Source organism: Elephantulus edwardii, unplaced genomic scaffold (genome assembly GCF_000299155.1).
Source record: "Elephantulus edwardii isolate Elephantulus edwardi_28Jun2011 unplaced genomic scaffold, EleEdw1.0 scaffold00170, whole genome shotgun sequence".
NCBI lineage: Eukaryota > Metazoa > Chordata > Mammalia > Macroscelidea > Macroscelididae > Elephantulus > Elephantulus edwardii.
The window spans coordinates 3,806,682-3,823,445 of NW_006399920.1; positions in this window are offsets into that span (position 1 = coordinate 3,806,682).

The following is a 16,764-nucleotide window of genomic DNA, read 5'->3' on the forward strand; positions in this document are numbered from 1 at the left end:
TGTGCTTTCATCACCCAATGAGAAGCTGATACTCAGTTGTATCCCCCTAAAGTGTATAAAAAAACCCAACTTTGTCTGCTCGCGGGTCAGCTCCTCTATCTCTTGCCAGAGATAAGAGTCGACCCGGAGCTCCGCAATAAACCTCTCTTATCTCTTGCTGTTGCATCAAGCCGGTGTCTTGGAGTCTTGGGTCTTCGCCGTCCACTCGGGACAGAACAGGACCAGCGGTTCGGGGGTCCTTCAAAGACAATCCAAAAACTGAAACAGTATTCCATCAACAGAGAACTGCCAGAACGAAAAGCTGGGTTTAGAAGAGGCTATGGCACTAGGGATACCAGTGTCAATGTCAGAGGGATCTTGGCTGAAAGCAAAGAGTACCAGAGTAAGGTTTACCCATGTTTCTTTGACTATGCAAAAAAACACTTGACTGTGGATTACAACAAATTGTGGTTAACCTTGAAAAGAATGGGAATCACAGAACACCTGACTGTGCTCATGCAAAACCTATAGCTGGACCAGGAAGCAGTCATTAGAACAGAGTAGGGAAATACTGTATGGTTCAAAATCAGGAAACGAGTGCATCAGGGATACCTTTTCAATACATATGCAGAACAGATAATTCAGGAGGCTGGACTTTATGAGGAGTAATGTGGCATCAGAATTGGGGGAAAACTCCCCAACAATCTACATTTTGCAGATGACTCAACCTTGCTGGCTAAAACTGGGGAAGACCTGAATCTTTTGTTGCAGATGGCAAACAACTGTGGTATTCAACATGAATTGCATCTCAACGAAAAGAAGAATAAAGATTCTCACCCCGGGGCCAATTGGCAGCACCATGATAGATGAAGGAGATAGAGGTTGTTAGCTATTTTATCTTGCTCAGCTCCACAATTAACACTCTTGGTATCAGCAGTCAGGAAATTATAAGATTAATTGCACTGGGGATATCTGCTGTCAGGGACCTCTCCAATGTGCTAAAGAGCAATAATGTCAGTATAGAGACTAAGGTGCACCTGATTCAGACCATAGTCTTTGTAATTATTTGCTATGCATCAGGGAGCTCACAATGAATGACTAATAGGACTGAAGAAGAATCAATGCCTTTGACTTGTTTTTTTTCTAGGGAAGAGTATTGAACATAGAATGAACCAACAAAAAGACAAACAGGTCTGTCCTAAAGAGGGTGAAATCAAGCTGCTTCTTGGAAGCAAGGATTTTGAAGGTCCCCTCACTTACTTTGGGCATGTGACCAGAAGGGATGAATCTCCGGAGAAGGGCATCATGCTTGGAAGGATAGAGTGACAGCACAGGAGAGGAAGACCCCAGATGAAATAGGTTGACCCAGTAATGGGGGTACGTGTGTTGGAAATAGCAAGGTTGGCTCTGGATAGGATGAAGTTCAGATCTATTGTACATAAGTTCACAGGCAACAAAAAGGCACATACACCACCACCACAATACATCTGATACCACTTTTGGAATTCACGTAGGCAGCAGACATCTAGCCTGTCTAGACACCATCCTAACTGTAATTAAATGCTTACTTTAGTCACAATAACCACAGCGATTACAACAGTTTATCTTTGCACAGGTACAGTGTACCTTCACCTGTACATTCATGTTCACAGGGAAAGCTTGTCTATATTACATCTTATGGTAGTTTACATACAATTCAACAGACTTAACAGTATTCTACTCAGGTATTTTACTTTAATCCATACACCTTCAAGAAAGATATAAAATTTTACATCCTGATCATGAAGTCTTTAATCTTACATCTAATCCTTACAGCAGCAAGAACACTAAGCTTTAATATACTTGAGTAAATCACTTCTTAAGTTATGTGTTGGGCCGCTAACCAAATGTCATTATTTTGAATCCACTAGCCACTCTGTAGCAGAAATATGAGGCAGTCTGTACACATAAAAATTTACAGCCTCAGGAACCAGTGGAAAGCCACCATCAGGATTGACTCAGAGTTAGTTGATTTGGTTTTCATTTTAATCGGTTCACCTCCTACACCAGAACTTCCAAGAACTAATTTATCTGGATACCCCCATCTTCCTTCCATCATCAATGCAACAGTCAGACTATACCAACAAGGGCTTGAAAAATAATTGAAATTAAACTAAGTCACTCTGAAAATGATAATCCTTCAAATTTGCACAGCTAGAGAGGCAAATCATCCATCTAACAGATACTCTTTTGCCAAAAATCTAATCTTGAAGAGAAAGAAGCCCCCTCTTTCCATAGCAGCCTATATTCTGAGTAGGAGTCCCATGGGAAGCCCATCTCTACATTTCCGCTAATACAACCACAGGAGACAAGCAAGTCATGCAGATTCAGTCCACACCCTTCATACCAAGCGGTTCTGGAGATCTGCTGCCCCCAGAAAGGTGTCTGATTCATCTCCACTGTTCCATTGGGCACTGGTTCTACAGCTTCCCCTAAAGATATGACCTTTCAAATGAATGCATTTAAATTTTTTTTTTCTTCAAATAAGCTCTCTGCACTTTCAACAGGGGTATTGCTCCAAACACTGAATTTAGAAGTAAACCCTCTGAACCCATCTACATAATGATGATTATGTAGAAATGGAATACTCAGCACCTCGTAGACCCGGTAAGGTTACATGAATATGAGACTGAGGATCCTTTCAATACTAAACTCTGCCAGTATCTCAGAAGGACATGCTGGAATGTCTTTAAGATACTTCATGGTTGAAAAGAAAACTCTAAAGATATTACAATCAATCTCAGGTCAAACAAATGGGAAAGAGTAGACAATCTCCTCCCATCCAATTTACTACCTTTGAAAGCCCACTGAAGGGTCAGCTATGGCTGGTTCTGATTCTAAGGGCACTCAACAACAACATAACTTGAGGTATCTGAAAATAAGAAATTCCATACCCATAAGAGTTTAATTGCAGAAATACAATAGTTAAGAAGATATAATAGACAACTCTGGACCAAGAATCACATTTTAATCCCAAGATTATTCATAACTCTCATGACATATTTCTAGATTTGTAGAATCTGTGCTACCAAAATCCAAGGATCATTCTTACAACACCAATTACTCAAACCACAGAGTTGAGTCTTTATATTCCATCCAGCCTTCATTCTTCATTAGCCAAGGAGACTTTAAGACACTTTTGAGACAAAAAGTTCAATATCTTCTCTAAAAAGTATCCAAAGTTCAAGAGACTGGCTTATCTTCAGGAAATTTCTTTATTGCTATTATTTTATTTTGTCAAATTAAAGATGAGACAAGAAAGCTTACAGATTTTCTCATTAGAACTGAGCCCACAGAGCCCAGAATACCTCAGCCTAATGTCACAGGCACTTAGAATTCATCATGCAGAAAGCGCTCTGCTGGAAGACCTGGGGCCTAACAACATAAACTCGTTTCAGGATCCCATTATGTTCCACTCTATATATTCAACGCTTGGGCGTTCCCAATACTGTTTCAGCTCAAATCACAACTAAATTGTGTTAAGAGGAAAAGATAGAATGACAGCCTTTTGATTTTTAAAGCATTCAGTGAAACAATGCATCCATGAAGAAAAGGAACAAGGTTTAACTATTTAAACTGCTTTCTGTTTCATGGGGCCAACGGTTTGCAGTCCTCTTTATCCTTGAAAGCATCTCCTCTCTGGGAAGCTGCCATCTAAAACCTAAAGATGAAAAGAAAAGAAGTGAGTTTTGTCTATAAGAATATGCAGTAAAATACCACAAAGCTTCTCTTTTTTTTTTTTTTTTTTACTTGAATACCTAGGGTCTGCTTAATAGCTTTCCTCTTTAGTGCTTTCTCATATTTCTCTATCATATAATTGTCTTTTGCGAACTGATTTTTTCTTTTTTAGTGATTAAGGAGGGTCATATTGTCTTTTTAAGCCTCATTTGGAGGAAAGTCGTCATAATATAAAGCAATATTAGGAAAATTATGCTAAGCATAAAATAATGTTTACTGGTTTTTTAACTTGAGCTGAATTACGTATTTCTGTGATGACCTGCATATGACTGAAGGTAAAATGTAGTTTATGTGTATATATACTTTATGAAGAATATGGCATCAAGGTTAGAGGAAGACTCATCAGCAAGCTGTATTATGCAGATGGCACATCATTGCTGTCCAAAACTGAGGAGGATTTGAAGTATTTGTGGCAGAAGGTCAAAGACTGAAGTGTCCAATCAGGATTGTATCTCCACATCAAGAAAACAAAGATCCTTAACACTGGACCAATTGGAAGTATCATTATAGATGGAGAAAAGATTGATGTTTTTAATAATTTTATCTTACTTGAATCCACAGTCATCACTCTTGACACCAGAAGTCAATAATCAAAAGACAAATGCATTTAGGAAAACCTGAGGTCAGGGATCTCACCAGAATGCTAAAGAGCAATGAGATTCGAGACTAAGGTGTGATTGACCCAGACTATGGTCTGCTCAATTGTTTGCTATGCATCTGAGAGCTGGACAACGAATTAAGACCTCTGAATTGTGATTCTGGAGAAGAGTACTGAACATACCATGGACAAACCAGTCTGTCTTGAAGAGGGTGAATCCTTGGAGGCAAATATTTTGAAGCTCTGTCTCACATACATTGGGCATATTGCTAAGAGGGACCAGCCCTTGGAGAAGGACATCACACTTGGAAGGGTAAAAGGTTAGTGCAGAAGATGAAGTCCCTGGATGAGATAGACTGACATACTGACCTTGGCAATGGGGTCAAGTGTGAGTCTGGCTCAGGAATAGGGCAAGATTCAGAGCCCTTGTTCACAGGTTCACTGTGAGTCACAGTCAACTCAACAGCACACAACAGCACATATATATGTTGAGTACCATCAAGTCAAAACCAACCCATGTCTGACCTTTCAGAGGGTTTTCAGAGGCAGTGGGTTTCCAGAGGCAGTTTTTCTAATGGGAGGAGATTGTCCATCCTTCTCCCATAGAGGAACTGGTGGACTTGAACCACACATCTTTGTGATTCAGTGAAGATTATTATCACCAGGCCACCATATATAGATATATATGCGGGGTGGGGGGGATTAGAGAGAGAGATTTGTGGTTGTTAAGTGTCAAGTCTTCTATGACTCATAGAAACCCTATGAAGAAGAGATCTGAACCTAGCTCTATGCTGGACCATAATTGTTATTTCTATCATGCTCAAGTCCATTACCATAGTCACTATGTCAATCTACATCACTATCATATATATATATATATATATATATATATAACATTTATATTATATATTATATATATAATGCAACTTATAGATATAGGTCACATTATTTATTTACTTTTGTAGACAGTGATACAGTGTATTTTCTCTTCCATGAAGAAGCTTACAGCTGGCAATACAATAATTTTAAACTTTTTTTATCTGTTCAGTGATTTCGATCTTTCACAGAAATTACTGGAAAGCACAAGTTCAAAATCAGCAAACACTACCTACAGATTTCTATTCTTGGAGAGAAATTTAAATTCTTACTTGCTTGGCACATTTGTTTCTAACCCTGACTTACTGACAATATCATATATTATTGTCACCATGGAAATGGAAAATGTTACCAGGTACCTTTTACCTTAATGAAAATATTGTATATTTTATGAAATAAGATCAGCTGGGAACAAAGACAATAAGTAAACACGAACACTAACATTTATTTGTATAACTTTTTTCAAAGAAAATAATTATTTACATGATTTAAACTAATGTGCTATATTGTTGTTGTTGTTGTTGTTGTTGTTGTGTACTATCGAAACCACGGCTGACCTTCCAGCAGGTTTTCAGAGACAGTATATCACTCAGGAGGAGATTGTCCATCCTTTCCTTATGGAGCAGTTGGTGGATTTGAACTGCGTGCCTTTGGGGTTGCAGCACAGTTTCTTACCATTAGGCCACCAGAGCTCCCATAATATCACTGACGTTTTATATATATATAAAAATTGGCACAAACCAAATTCTAAGATGTTAAAAAAAAAAAAGGAGGCTTCAAATTAGACATAATGACTGTGAGATATTCTTATGATACTAACTTTAAATTTCTAACAATAATGATAAAAACAGTTATCAGCACCATTCTCAGTCATCTATCGTGCTCCAAGTCTGTTTAAGAATATTAGATAGTATACACACATGAAGCTCTGACGGCTTAGCGGTAAGGAGTTGCAGTGCACAGTTTGAATCTACCAGCTGCCTCTGTGGGAAAATGATGGGCAATATCCTCCTATATGATCAACTGCCTCTGAAAATTCACTGGAGGCACAGGTATGGGTTGGGGCCACCTCAACAGGACCTAACAACAACAACATATGATCTGCATAATCTTCACATTTATTATTATTTTCACTTTTCATATGACGAAACTGAGGCACAGAGAGGTTTGGTAATTTACCCTAGGTTACATAGGCTAGGAAGTGACAGGACCAACATTGATACCTAGGTATTCTGGATCCAAATTTACTGTTTCAGATTTCTCTATGACAAAAGAGGAAAGGCCAGAAAGTAATACGCCATTGTCCACATAGAAACCCGGGAAAACTAAAAGCAAACTCCATCACAATCATCTTGTCTAAGAATTATTTTCTAGAAACCAGTACTAGCCCTATGCTTGTTTGAAGTTCATGTTAAATTGTCAGGTTTGAATCTCATGAATATTTCTTGTTCGGTTGTTTAACTTTAGGCAAGTTGCTCAAACTTGTTATCTCTCACTTTTTCACATTTGCAAAAAAAGACATTGTACTTCCATATCTAAAATGCTGATTTTGAAAAGAAGAAACTTGCTGAAAATCCTTAGGCAAGCAATAATTTTCAAGTTGACAGGAGGAAATTCATAGGGCTGTACAGATTTAAAATGGCCAAAAAGGAACAAGTTTTTGCCATAAAGGTAGAATGCTATTATATCTATGTATACTTTTTAAGGGAATATAAATCAAAGCTTTTTCTCTTTATTATTTTATTTAAAGCCATTACATGAGTTAAAATATTTTAAGGCAGTACTCAAGAAATGAATCAAACATTTTAGAAGGAAGCTTATTCTACTGAATCTGAAGGAACATTTCTCAGACGAGGCAACTGTCCAGGGGAAGGGACTTCTCAAGGAAATGAACATGTCCCTTTTTAGAGCCAAGTAATGATTATTCATTCAAAAGTTTATCTTCTAATAGCTAATTATTGATGACAGTGTCTAGGTATGCATTGTTTTACCTTCAAGCATCTTAAAAATTTTACTTTAGAGAAAACTAGTCTCTTCTTCACCAGTACATTTACATAACTCAAAGTAAAATCTTTCAAAGAGGGATAAAAACTCCCTTAGCTCTAACAGTTTCTTTGTTGTTGTTATTGTTAGGTGTCATTGGGTTGAGTATGAATCATAACAATCTCATGAACAACAGCCATCACGCCTGTCCTATCCTGGTCAGTCCTCACCATTTCTGACACACTCAAGCCCACTGTTGTCATCACTGTGTCAATTCATCTCATCAGGTTTTTTCCTTTCTTTTGCTGATCTGCCATCTTTCTCTCAACAATATGCCTAAAGTTGTTGTAATTGTTTTTGTATATGGTAGAGTCAGAACCAACCTGTAGATGACCCTTAGCCGGATATCAGAGGCAGTACATGGCACAGAAGGAGACTGCCCATCTTTCTCCCAAGGGGCAGACGGTGGATTATGCTGCCAATACAAAGGCACACAGTTCGAATCCACCAGCTGCACAGTCAAATGCCTTTGCATAGTCTAAAAAGCACAAATAGGTACTCTTCTCATATCCTCTCCTTTCCATCCAAGGTCCAACATAAGCAATGAGATTTCTGGTGACATGGCCTCTTCTAAATCCAGTTTGAACTTTAAAAAAAAAATGTATTGGTTTGGCCAACTTGAACTTCTGACAGATTTTGTCAAAGTACATTCTAGCTGTTTTGATCTTGGGTCATGGATGATCTTCAACAATGTTTTGCTTGCATGTTGTATTAATGATATTATTCTATAAGTTCTACATTCTGTTGAATCACCTTTCTTGGGAATAGGAACAAATATATATCTTTTTCATTGAACTGGCCAGGTGATTGTCCTCTCAATTTCCTGACGATCTTGTGAGCACATCAGGAGAGCATCTGTTAGTTGAAATATGTCAATTGTTATTCCAATGATTTCTAGGACCTTATTTCATTGTCAATGCCTTCAGTACAGGAAAGCATCCAAGAGAATGCCTTTAGCAGGATCTGGCATCCAGAAGATAGTTGTTTCAACTCCACTTACCTTTGGTCACTCAAGATTGTAGCCCTCTAGCCTTGCGTGAACCACTGACATGGAATATCTAATCCAAGCCATGACCATGACCTTAATACCCTTGTCTGGGACATTACCCCACTGCGCCAGCCTTCTATCTCAGATGTATTCTCTTCTTTGGGCCAAATTCCATGTAACATAACCATGATGTCCCTCGTGCAGCAACTCTTTCTAAATTCAACTCAAATTTCTTTCAGTTCTCTGCCCATGTACTGTTCTAGTAATTTTTCATAATCTTCAGCATTATATTACCTGTTTGCATGTTATTTTAATAATTTCTGTTGCTGTATGCCTTTGAGTCAGAATCAAGCCATAGTTGACCCTCCAGGAGGTTTTCAGAGGATGTTTAATTGCACAGGAGAAGACTGCCCAGCCTTCTCCCATGGAGTTGCTGGTGGATTTGAACCACATGCCTTCAGGATTGTTGTGCAGCTTCTTACCACAAGACTACCAGAGATTGTTCAAGAATAGCCACATTCTGTTGGACCACCTTTTTTGGGAATGGGAACAAAATACAAATTTTAACATATCTCATCTGAATTTTTAGGCCATCTCAAAAACAGCTATCGTGCATTGAACACTGACAGTAAGATCTTGATAATATCAAATATATCATTCATTAAAAAAGAAAATGGTTATTATAAAGATGTTGCTGTTCTTAATTGCCACTGACTTGAGCACAACTCATAGTGACTTTATTAACAAAAGACCTGAAGCCTTTCTACAACTGTCATCATTTCTGAGTTCACAGAGTTTCCAGAGGCATGTGGTTTAGGAAGTGGATGCCACTCCTGCTTCCAAACCCTTCTTAAACTGGGAGCTTCACCAAACATTGTTCACCTTGGGCAGTCATGGCATGTGACACCCCAATGGCACAAGGTCAGCATCACAGCAAACCCAGATTACCTCAGTACAGCAAACTGACAGAAGAATGATGTACTATTTATAAGAATGTTCCTCCAAAATGTAACAATACTAATCTCACTTAGCAATGGTTAAGTGCCGTCAAGTTGAATACGACTCATAGCAACCCCTTGAACAGAAGACCTAAACCCTACTCTACAACTAATGTAATTTCTCTATGTTTATAGAGTTTCCAGAGGCATCCCAAAATTAATTTATTTGGTCTGAGGGTGGCAGACCCAAAGTTTGGCACACCCAACAAATTATGTTGACTATAAACCAAGTAGACCCTCTGCTTTGGGTCCTTGTTAACTAAATTGGGCAAAATTCCAGTGAGCTGACACCAATAACACAACCAAAACCTTCCTTATGTGACCCTCATGAAGACGTGAGAAACCATCTTCCAGAGTGGAACCACTCCACAGGAGCCTCCAAGCCAGCCGCAGACTTAGCCCAGCACTAGGTATTCTATAAAGATAGAAAAGAAATAAAAACACCAAAGAGGCTCAGAAATTTATTCTAGAACATGAGGAAGCTAAAATGAAAAGAAGATAAAATGAAGTAGTAAAATTGAATAGATTTCAAAGAATAGCTTACAAAGACAAAGCAAAGTATTAAAACAAAATGAACAAAGACTTAGAACAAAGAATTAGAAAACCAAAAAGGGAAAAGCCCATTAGAAGCTTCAAAACATAAATGAGCTTTAAGTGTATTGATACATGGAAACTGGACTTAGAAAAAAAAGATTTGTCATTATTATTAACTATGGCTATTGTTAGTAGGTGCTATCAAGTCAGTTCTAACAGCAATCCTGTTAACAATAGAACAAAACACTGCTAGGTCCTGTGCCAATTCACAGTCATTGTTGTGTTTAAGCTCTAACTATAGAGATATTCTTCTAAAAAAAAATACTTTTCTGCTGAAACACTGTTCAAAAATTTTGCAAAAATCCTTTGGCTTCCTGCCTCCCCATCTATAGCGTCACCTGGTACAACCTGCACCCCAAGTATCCTCCAACTAGTGACATCACTATGTCTCCATGCCTCCAGTGTGAGCATCTGTTCAGATCACAATTAACTAGTAATTTCTGTGTCAATAAAATGTGACTTGGCATTAGGTTGTAAAATCACACTATCTCTTGCTTTTAACTTTGGCTCTTTTCAAGGTAAATGTCAGATGTTCTTTATAAGGTAGAAGAGGTGTCTTATTAATGTAGTCCCCTAGGGAGAATCAATTGTTTGAGCATGCATTGTTTCCCTTAGATGAGACAATCAGCAGGAGACCCATGTGTCTCCAGCCTTGTGTTGTTGCATCTATGTCAGTTTCTTATCATACCAGAACAGGAGTAGTAAGCACAATCCTTTACTAGACAGTGTCTGAAGACTTTTGGGCTTTAGAGAAACTAATTTACAGTTATTGGCATATTAATTGTCCGGACAGCACTGAAAAAATTTTAAGATCTTTATTTGAAGAAAGCATTTTGAAAAGCCACTTGTTCCAGATTAAATTCAAAGAAGATTTTTTTAATAAGCACTTGGTTATTTATTAATAATAAAGAATGCTATTCATTCCATTGTTTGTTCCTGGTTTCTTTCATAATTTCCCATGTCATTACAAAACGTAATGGCTTCCAAACAGATGAATATGCAAATCAAGCTCTCTGAAATGAACTTCAGCTTTGAATCTGTTTGTAACAGACATTGTAGTCTTCCCCTCATACCATTTTGTTAGCATGAAGAAATGCATGTGTCTTGTATTCATGCAAGAAATTGTACTGAAATACTGAGTTTCCTTCAAAGCATAATATATGTCATTATGAAAAGCACAGTTTTTAGAGAGAAAAATCATCCTTTCTTCTGTATGGATTGAGCTCTTTAAATGGCCATTAAAATGCATAGAAAGTTCTGTCATCGTGATCCACTGCAAGGTCTAAATATGATTTGCATGAGAATGTCTCCAGCATGCACAATAGTAGATCTCACAGGTTGACAGGAATATATAGGGTCTCAATGATCAGTTCCCAAAAACTTATGCATTACCCTTGGTTGAAACTCATTGGCCTTTGTACCTGATTTAGTATTGTGATATTCAAGATATTGGAGATTACAGGCACAAGTCTTCTATTCAGAACAGAAAGATGCAAAAGGAAATTAGGCTGTATATTTTAACATGAGAAAAATAACTCTACAGACTTCAATAGAAATAAGCTCCTTTAAAACTTCCTTCAAGCTCCCTGAATATCTGTCTTATGATAGAGTTGAATAAGTGGTGATAAATGCTGGAACATCTCACATTCTTAGGGGGAAATACATTTAGAAACAGTATTGATCAAAGTGTAGCTATAACCCTGCTTTTATGGTTAATTTTAGCCTTTCAGTTCTTCAGATACATGAAGCCTAGCATGATCTACATTATCTACAAGATGCAATTAAATATTTTCATAAAGATCATGAGAAAATGAGTGTAATATGCTAAGAATCTTGGTTAACATTTCTTTTTAATTTCACGAAACAGAACCATGCTGACTACCTTAAGGAAAACACAATAAAAGGACAAAGGGATATGTTAAAGAACTCAAGGCTAAGCAATTAAGAAATAAAGCAGAGCTTTGTAAGATACTAGAATTATAAACTGGAAAGTCCTTAGAAACTAATAATTTACTTTACTCTAGAACCATATACTCTCCCACACTTTCCACCTGCACAACTATCAGTAAAACCAATTCATTCTCTTCTCTATGAATAAATTGACTATTCCTATAAATAAAGGAACAAAAATAGTTACTCTGGTGCTGAAACAACATGGCCCCTCCTACTCCTTTGCATCCAATCAACTAACAAGAATTTCATTACATGATTCCACTCTTAGGAGAGACAATTCAATGAGTCTAATTGAAGAGATTCATATTTATTCCCATTCAAAAAAAATGGTGACCCAACAGAGTGTGGAAATTATTCAATAATATCACTAACATCATATACTAGCAAAATCCTGCTAAAGATCATCCAGAAACTACTGGAATAGTACATTGACAGAGAACTACCAGAAATACAGGCTGGATTTAGAAGTGGTCCCGGAACTAGAGACATTACATTCTGCCAGTGTCAGAAGGATCATGGCAGAAAGCAAAGAATGTCAGAAGAATGTCTATCTGTGTTTCATTGACTATACAAAGGCATTTGACTGTGTGGATCACAGTAAATTGAGGCTAACCTTGAGGAAAATGGAAATCCCAGAACACTTGATTGTGCTTATGTGAAACCTATGCACAGACCAATAAGCAGTCCTTAATAGACTCATCAGTAATCTACATTATGCGCATGACATAACCTTGTTTGCTGAAACTTAAGAAGACCTGAAGCACTTGCTGCAGAAGGTCAAGGACTGTAGTCTTCATTATTAGTTGAAGCTCTACATAAAGAAGACAAAGATTCTCACCACTGGGCCAATTGGCAGCACCATAATAGATGGAGAAGAGATTGAGGTTGTTAACAATTACAGCTTGCTCAGCTCCACAATCAACAATCTTAATCAAAATCCTAGCCTTGGGTGCTAGGATTTTGAAGCTCTGTCTCACGTACTTTGGGCACATGACCAGGAGAGACCAGTCCGTTAAGACATTATGCTTGGAATCATGCTTGGAGAAGGACATTATGCTTTTTACACTTGAAAGGATAGAGAGACAGTGCAGGAGATGAGGACCCTGGATTCGATGGATTGATAGAGTGACTGGGGCAATGGGGCTTGGTGGAGACTGGCTCAGGACAGGGCAGGATTCAGAGCTGCTGTACAAAGGGTCACTATGTGTAACAGGCGACTTGACAGCACATAACAACAATTATATTCCATGGATTATGAAAAGAAAAAAAAACTACAAACAACAGTATGTTGGAGAAAGTGAAACTAGGGTGCTCCTTGGAAGCAAGGATGATGAAACTTCATCTCACATACTTTGGACATGTTGTTGAAAGGGGCTGCTGGTCCTTGGAAATAAATAAACATCATACTTGGAAAGATGAAGGATCATTAAATAGAGGAAGATCCTCAATAAGATAGATTGGCATAGAGACCAATTGCAATGGGGTCAAGTATTTCAGAGATGATGAAAATGACACAGTATATCCAAAGTTACAACCAGCTGTTCATATAGGATTGCTGACTCGTAGTCAAGTCAACAGCACCTAATGATAACAAGTTGAGCCAGCTGTCCATTCATTATTCAAATAATTATGCCTATATAAGCAGACATTCTTTGTGACCCGAAGAAATTGTTACAAAGGGAGAGATCTTCCTCTGAATATGAAGGAAAAGTTCCCAAAGACAAGGCAACATCAACTACGAAAGCAGCCCAACAGAGGGAAGGTAGTAGAGCAAAATGCTGACTTAGTGTTCATGTGAATTGAAAGCTGGCCATTTATTGCGTAACCCTGGGCAAGTTACTGATCCCTGTCTGTGCCATATGCTTCTCATCTTTATTTCTATTCTTTCTCTATTCTTCAAATACAGGTGTGTATAATACATGTAAAAATAACAAAAAGTGTAAAAAACAATATATGCTCAATGACTGTTACATAACATGTTAGTAAAAATTTGTTTTGAGTGTGAAAGTTAGATTAACGTACTCCTACCACCAAAATATGGTCACATCTTAATTGCTAGCATACATTAATTATATGACATATCAGTTATATGGCAAAGACTGTAGATGGAATTAAAGTTACTACTCAGATAGCCTTCAGAGCTCACTAAAATAGGGAAACTGCCCTAAATGACCTTTTTTATCCCATTGAAGTCACAAAAGGACTTACAAAAGGAAGAGGGAATTTGAAGAGTCAGGGAAAGAGATGGGGGCTCTGGAGAAATGTTCTTATCTCTTCAACTTCCATTCTTTGACTTCTTGGTTATTTTCTTGTGGTATAGAATCTATCTGCTACTCATCCTCTTTCCTTCTCTGGCCCATCTCATGTATCAAAGGTGACTGGAACAAAACACACTCTCCATTTGATACGGCCTATTAACCTAACAAAGCAACTTCATTCCCTAATGGGATCATGAGGGCTCTCTGGAAACCTAGCATGCAGGGAGTTACACTATTAACTCTGGCAATTCTAATACATTAGCAACTAATACAGAGGTACCTCTCTGGCAATTCTAATACATTAGCAACTCCTCGGGGGGCGGGGGGGGGAGATGAACAATCTTTTCCCATGAGATTTACAGTAAGAAACCCAATGGAGGGTCAGTTATGCATTGATTCGGACTCAACTGCAAAGAGTTCAAGTATTTAAAATAGGATTATAACCCTATAATCACTATAGGACATAGAGATTAAGAGTAACAATTTTCCATCTCACATGTAAAACACATTCACCTCATCACATAATCTCAAAAATCTTAACTAGTTCTAAATCCCAAATTTTATATTTTGAATAATCTAAATCAAATATGGGTAAAACTTTAGGTAAATTCCATGCTGGAAGAAAATTCCTTCAAATGTGTGAGTCTATGGAATCTAAAATACCTGTTATATTTGCTTCCAAAATTCCATAGTGCAAAGGACACAAGATACAGATTCCCATTACAAATTTAAAAAATTAGAAAGAAATAAGAAAGGGGATCCAAAAAATCCAAAACCCAGCAGAAAAAATTACATTCACTCTCAAACCTTGAAAATAATTCTCTGTTCTCTGGGACCAGTTGAGCAATGGTCCCATCTTCCAGATGCTAAGAGTTGATGATGCTCTTTGGAGATTTTACAACAGCTTTAGCTAAATCTTTTATTTCTGCTTCTATTTTAAAACCATCCTTTTTTCTTTCCTCATTTTACTGTAAGTAGCAAGAAGAAAACACACAATCCCTGTAAGATCATGCTTAAAAATATTCTCAATTAAGATTTTTTTTACTCTTGTTGGTCTTAGGTGCCATTAAGTCCTTTCCTACATATGTTGTTGGAGTTACTGTTAGGTACTATTGAGTTACTCCACTCATAGCAACACTATGAACAACAGATATGAAACCTGTCCTATCCTGTGCCATCCTCATCATCCCTGCTACTCTTGAGCCCACTGCTGCAGTCACCATCGTCGAGAATCTCTTTCACTGACCCTCCATCTTTCCAAGCGTGATGTTCCTTTCCAAAGAATAGCTATTCCTTGGAGAAAGACATGATGCTGGGAAGGGTGGAGGGTCAGAAAAGGAGAGGAAGACCCTCAACCAGGAGGACTGACACGGTGACTACTGCAATGGGTTCTTATATGTCAGGAAGTGTGAGGATGGCACAAGATAGAGCAGGATTCAGATCTTCTGTTCATAGGGTCACTATGAGTCATACTCAACAGCACCTAAAAAAACAACAGTGACCCACTTATGGTAGGTATTATTGTACACTAGAACAAATGTTGCCTGGCCTTGCACCATCTTCATGCTTATTACAATGTTTAAATTCATTATTATTTTCATCAATCTCATTAAGTGTCATATATATATATAATTTAAAAAATCATTCTATTTTACCAAATATATGTCTTTCTCCAGGAACTAATCCCTCCTAATAGAATGTCCAAAGTGCTTGTGACAAATTCTCACCATCCTTGTTTTAAAAAGCATCCTCGCTGTGCTTATTTTTTTTAATTTTTTTTTTTTACTGGTTTACTTACAAAGTTTGTATACATTGTTTTTCACAGCAAATCTTTCCCATTTCCATAACTCACCTTTCCCTCCAGCCATCAAATTGTGCAACCCTGTGATTACCCCTACCCCACCCCTCTGTCCTCACCCTCTTCCCCTTAGATCTTCATACACGTTCTACTAGTTGTCTATTTCTACAATAATGGTCTTATACAGTATTTGTCCTTATGGGACTGAGTTAGTTCACTTCTAGCTGTACTTTTTATAAGACAGATTTATTTATTCTTCTATCAGTCATGATATAGTCAATAATCTTCAGCAATGTCATTGTTCCAAGGTGTTCATTCTTCTTTTATATCCTTACTAACTCTTCAGCTTTCAACAGTTTTTTACTATTAAGCATTTTAATTTTTTTTTTCAACATTCACACATTACCCAATTCCAAAAGCACTCTCACAATGGAGGTATTTGCTAGAGCAGCACTCTGTTCTCTAGTACCAAATTCTATCTTAGTTTCTTTGTGCTGCTTTTTATTGTTATTTCTTTGATAAAATAACATAAATGAGTGAGTGACTTTAGCAAACAAACATTTTTTTCATGGTTTTGGAGGCTAGAAGTCTGAACGTGGGGAACTGAGTCTAGAGAAAGTCTTTCTTTCTGCAGTCTTTAAAAAGATCGTTGTCTCTTTATAGCCTCATGTGGCTTGGCATCAAAAATTCCTCATCTCTGTTTCTTTTTCTATCCTGATGCAGCTTTCAGTATGGATTGAGGATCATTATCAAGAAAACAAAAATTCTCACCACCACACCAATTGGCAGCATCAGGATGGATGGTGAAGAGACTGAGATTGTTCACAGCTTTAGTTTGCTTGGCTCCACAGTCAACACTCTTGACACCTACAGCCAGGAAACTAAAAGATGTATTGCAATGG